The sequence below is a fragment of the Mycteria americana genome, chromosome 11, assembly GCF_035582795.1.
Source record: "Mycteria americana isolate JAX WOST 10 ecotype Jacksonville Zoo and Gardens chromosome 11, USCA_MyAme_1.0, whole genome shotgun sequence".
In the NCBI taxonomy this organism is placed as follows: Eukaryota; Metazoa; Chordata; class Aves; order Ciconiiformes; family Ciconiidae; genus Mycteria; species Mycteria americana.
Genome location: NC_134375.1, coordinates 16,803,197 through 16,808,674, shown reverse-complemented (window position 1 = coordinate 16,808,674; position 5,478 = coordinate 16,803,197).

Below are 5,478 nucleotides of genomic sequence, written 5' to 3'. Positions count from 1 at the left end.
TACAATATACTTAGGCTTTCGTGGCTGTGTTTTTAATATTCTTTATTTCTGTCAAATATAACTATGGTATTTCAGTAAAAAAGGCATTGATAGAAGGTCCTGAACATTTCCCAGTATGCCTTCTGAAAGCTTTAATATACTTAGTAAAAGTCTTTTAAAAAAATGAAATGAGTTTACATTTGCCTGTTATGATCTGTAGGGTAATGCTTCCTTTGTATTCAGTAAGGAATTTATCCTCGTAGGGTTTCTAGTCCTGGCTCCATGTACATGGTAGTACAACTCTTGGTCGTAGCCTCTTATTCCGGGACCACCACCAGGAGCTCCTTGCCACACAGTTTCTTTAACATTTTCAGTGATCTGGGCCAGCCTGACTCACACCTCCTGTTGCGTGGGCCCGTAATGAGTCTGAAAGCAGCTGAGAATGACCTGGCAAGGATCTGACAAGATGATTTTCATACCTTCCCACCAGGTCATATCAATTAATTCTAGGAACAATGACCCAGATCCTCAGCTGTCCTTACTGCAGGAGCTGATGCTAAGGCTCTTTGTCTAGCAGAAACCCAAAGCAAGCTTTTTAGATCATAAAACTTATGTTAATACAGATAACATTTTCAATAAAAAGGCTTTTTGTTCAGCTATCTATGAAGATCCTCTGGAAAGGCTACACCTTTGTTAACCTGTCCCCAAGGGCAAAAAATGCTACATTGGCTAAGTAGTTCTTTATGGCTTCAGAAGTCTTCTAACATTAAGCAGCTCTTCATTTAACCTACTCAAGCCTCCTGTCATAGAAACAGATACTTTAAGATTATGGACTATTTCTAGCATGTAGGAAGCCAGACTATTTTAATACAATTTTGGCGATTATGGCTGGTTGTCAGTGGTGGGTGGCCTGCCTCTTCCCTGTGACCCAGCCTCCTGTCCCCACTGTGGGTTCAAACCACAACATCTCACTAATCAATGCAGCAAAGCAATGCCAAATAACTCTGTACTTTTAAGCATGTGAATAGCCCTAGAAATGCTTTGCTGAAAAAAATCCTCTGAATGCAACACTGCAGGCTCAAGCTGTAATCCAAGCTTGGAAAACTCTAAAACTTTCCTAAGAACATTTTCAGTTATTAAAAAAGACTGCTGCAATATGAAATATCCATTAGAAAAAGCTCTTGTGAAGGAGTAGGAGCTGCCTGTGCATCTAATTTAGTGATTTGTGTGGCAAATTGAACACAATATTCATATTTACATGCATGCTTAAGTCTGGAAAGAACCTGTGTAGGAAAGTCAAGAGGTGTGAGTGTTGTACCATAAAAGTATGTACTAAGCACGTGGGGCATGTTTGGGATATCAGATGTGCAAGGATGATTGCTAGCACTTTCATTGGAGTGCAATTATTAGACGTCTTTTACATTTCATTAGCTTGTGACCTTACTAGAAGCAATTGCCCATTGTTTCCAGTGTTGCTTGAACTTCTACAAGAGCCTGATTTTGATGCTGAACCATCTTTCCCAACAACCACAAAAGAAGCCAACAGTCCAGGCAGCAACACAGCACTCCCTGCAGCCACATCCTGCTGGTGAGGCACGAGTGGAGTTTGATGGGGTGGTGTGACAAGTACCATGGATTGGATTTAGATTTATCCGACATACTCATTTCTTATTTATAGTTCCTCTCACTTTTTCCCTCCTTATATCTAGCTTTCCAAATTTAAAGGCATGGAGGAGGAATTCAAATATTTCAACGCTTACTCTGAAGTGGCAAAAATCTCCCTTCTTAACAGAATGATAAAGCAGTGACTGTGCCACATGGTGGAGTGCCACACTACTAGAAGGGGACATTTTCTGCCATCACACATTGTGCCAGATGCTCCTTTGCCACACATAGCGTTGTCTTGGCCAGGGAAAGGAGCAACACGGACCACCCGAGAGCAGGGCTACGAGCAAGGGGGGGACACACAGCTCTGCAAGGTCAGCTGTAGATTTGAGCTCATCAAAAAGAAGAGCTTTAGTGCTTTTTATTTTATACTGTTAATGAAAACCTTCTTCAGTGGGGTGATAGCCAAGAGGATGTCAGTACCCAGCACTTAAGGAACAGAGTGTAAAACCAGTCTTGTTAAGTCAGCGCAGGAGGCTGCAGTTTTCAGTCTTGCGACCATCACCAGTGTGTATTTATGCTGCTCTGGGCTGTCCTCCACAGTCAGCACACAGAGGAGCTCATGGCTGCGAAGGGGAAGGATGTTCACTGGCAATATGTGCAGCAATAGAACAAAATATAATTGGCCTCCTTTTAATAAAAAGAATGAACCATGTCCAGAAAGTGCAAAACACATGAGGAGACCAGAGAGTCTGGAACCACGAATGAGTAGAGGTAACTTGGTAGTAACTGTTAAAAACAGGCAAGCAAGCAAACAAACAAAAAAATGAAGTGCCAGCCTATATGTTTGAAATATGCAATCATTTTAGACAACACGAGATTAGTCAGAAGGACAATTCCTGTGGCAGCTGACACCAAATTTATTTGGCTGCGTTCGGAAAACGCCTAGTAGACAATACAGGTGCATTCAGATTACATTGAAGAATGAAGTTAAAAGACGACCTGTGTGCCCTCTGCGGCGACAGTGACATTGACTATACACTAGTACTATTTAGACTTATCAGAACCGTCTGAGGGTGTTTTGATGAGTGACATTCGTAACTGTCAGCAAAGCTTCCCATAATGGCAGTGCGGCTCAGAAACGAAGACTTGGTTTGCCATCTGCTTTGGCACTCACTAAAGTGTTGCTATGCTTTTGTTTGTATTTGAAGAGAGGCTCATTTACATTCTGACACTGAAAAAATGAACAAATATAGGTAAATGGGATCTTCTGTGTCACCATGGCCAAGACCCTGCTATCACAGGTAACAGCATCATATAATTCCCTTTTAATAAATATACAACCCATTGTCCTGCAGAGCCAAGCACCTGTCGAGGTGCGGCCCCGCTATGACATTTGTGCCTGCAACTTCGGTGTGTCTGCAGAGGGTGAATCTCCACGTTTGACAGCGCAGGTCTTTAGAGGCTTAGACAAACACACTCCTACATGGCTTGAGATACCCAAGCCCTTAGCCCATCCATCAAACAGTTAGAGAGGATATTTATGCAAGGGAAAAATTATATGTTCCCTCCCTCCAAAAAGGCATACATTTGGACAGGAGTTAAAAATAATCTTTCTCTTTTTCGTATTTTTGTTTAGTTTTGTTTATATGTTTATATGTTACTACTTTCTGAAACATACTCTACATCTCTTCAACTTTAGTATTACTGATGAATTTGAACTGAAAATGCTTCCTCTAATGACTTCTCTTTCTTTTCTCTTTTTAAATGACTTTATTCAGACACAGTAACTTTACACTGAACTTGGCTGTCATAGCGTGCTGTTTCTGTACTTTTTAAAAGCATGTTTTCCCCTATTCCAACATTTTTTAAACACTACAAAGTCATTTAAGAGCTGTAGAGCATATTTTAGTCAGAAATTCAAGATGCAATTTTGCTGGACAGCCTAAGAAACCTGTTACAGTAGGAGCCAGACAGGGAAAGCTTCAGAGGAGCAACACCATGCCTCTTGCAGCAGAGACTGGGCAATTCATGGCGAGTCTAGCGCAGGCACTGAGGGTTGTACGCTCTAAATATAACAGTCCCTCCCAGTGTTCAAAAGATGCATTTACATTTTGATTTCTCTGAATTCACAGGTAACTCCGTGACAGATATTTGGCCATAAGTGTCCAAGGCTGTCCCGGTCAGCTATCTTTTGTAAACTGAACACTGCAAAGGACCCTCTCTTCAGAGACTGCATGTCCAGCTCTGCAAAAACTGCTTCTCTGCAAAGGCTTATTAAAAAGTCACACCAGAAGCTTGCAGTTAGCTGAATTAGTGTTTCCTAGCCAATGCTGTGGGAAAGGCTAGAGGCGGTCCCAGCAGGCCAGCATATAGTTTAAAGCCTTTCGGTGAATGCAGCTCTGTTTTGTGTCTCACCTGTTAAGGCATAGGTGCCCAGCAGATCTTAGGAGGGCTAAGAAGGAAGTATGTCTATTGCTACAAAGGCAGCTAAGAAGTATCTTATGCTGGAAAGGATGGGGGTGTCCCTCAATGCACACACAGCACAGAGACCTGCACTTTGCCCGTAGGAGCTGAAGTCTGGATCTACTTCAAACTAACTAGTCCTAATGGTGCAAACACCTCATCTGGTACTGCCCACCATCACACCAAGATCGTCTCCGAATGGTGCATTTTTCACTGCCAACTCTCCAGCCCATGAATTTGTCATTTTTCACATCAGATAAAATACATGGGAAGAGAAACACAGAGAAACACAGAGAAACACAGAGAAACACAGGCTTCCCATAGGCTCTCCGGAGTTTTTTAGACTTCTCTCTGCTCAGCGCAAAGGTGTCTACCAAAATGTGTCGCATCAAGAAATTCCCACCTTCTGTGGGAACACTGCTGTTTCGGGTAGGCACCAAACAAGAATGTGCTTCTACGCTTTCCTGGTCAAATCCATTGGCCGCTGAGGAGGGGAAGATATCCATTCACCAAAGACATCAGCTTCAAGGTCTAATTTGACTAAACTCAGACACATCGGGTTCCTTGTGTATCCTGGATTCCCTTTGCTGTACAAAGCAGAGTTGTTCAGTGCCTGCTGCTAGCGACAGATGAACTGGTACAACTGAAATGAAATAGGGACAAGCACTTCCCTTGTATGGCAGGGCTTGGCATTCCCTTCCTGGACAGATGAGATTCTTAAGTAGTTTTTAATCAGTATGTAATCAGCCCCAGCCATTAGTTATGCCATCCGATCACAAAACACAATTCCAGAGAGAGATCTTTAGGATATCCAGTAGGATCCATGCATTATTAAGTGAAAAAACCACAGACTCTACCTATCACCCATTAATACTATGTATAATAAGTGCTTGTTGAGCAAACTTGCCCAGTCTACTTTTCTCCCAGCAGACTACGGGGGTTTTTTGGCACTTCTACAAGTGTAATGGAAACCACAGCAGGGCTGTTCCTGCAGAGGCAGCGTGGGGAAGGAAATCTCGCTGATGTGCTTCAGACTTCTGGAATAGTCCTTACCTTGCAGGCACATGCATGCACCCACGCCCCAGCCTTGCTCCAACAGATCGGAGGGAAAATCCACAAGCTAAAGCCTTGCATGCAGGGGCTGCATTCGCCGGTGATGTAAGGATTGATGTGTTAAAAGACTGTGAGTCATTCAAATCTGGTCGCCAGAGGGATCCTCAAAGCATCTTTGATGGTGCCAGGTGGGTCCTAGCCAGGTGCCAGTCACAACGTGAAGCGAGAGGGGAGCTCCTTCCAGCACTGACTCCCAACCCCAGGCCACAGCTGGGGAGTGAGGAGGCAGCACAAAGGGCTGGACTCTCCTTTCTGCTTTTCCAACCAGGACAATCCATGTAATAAAGTTTGTTCCCAGGTCATGACCTGGGACAT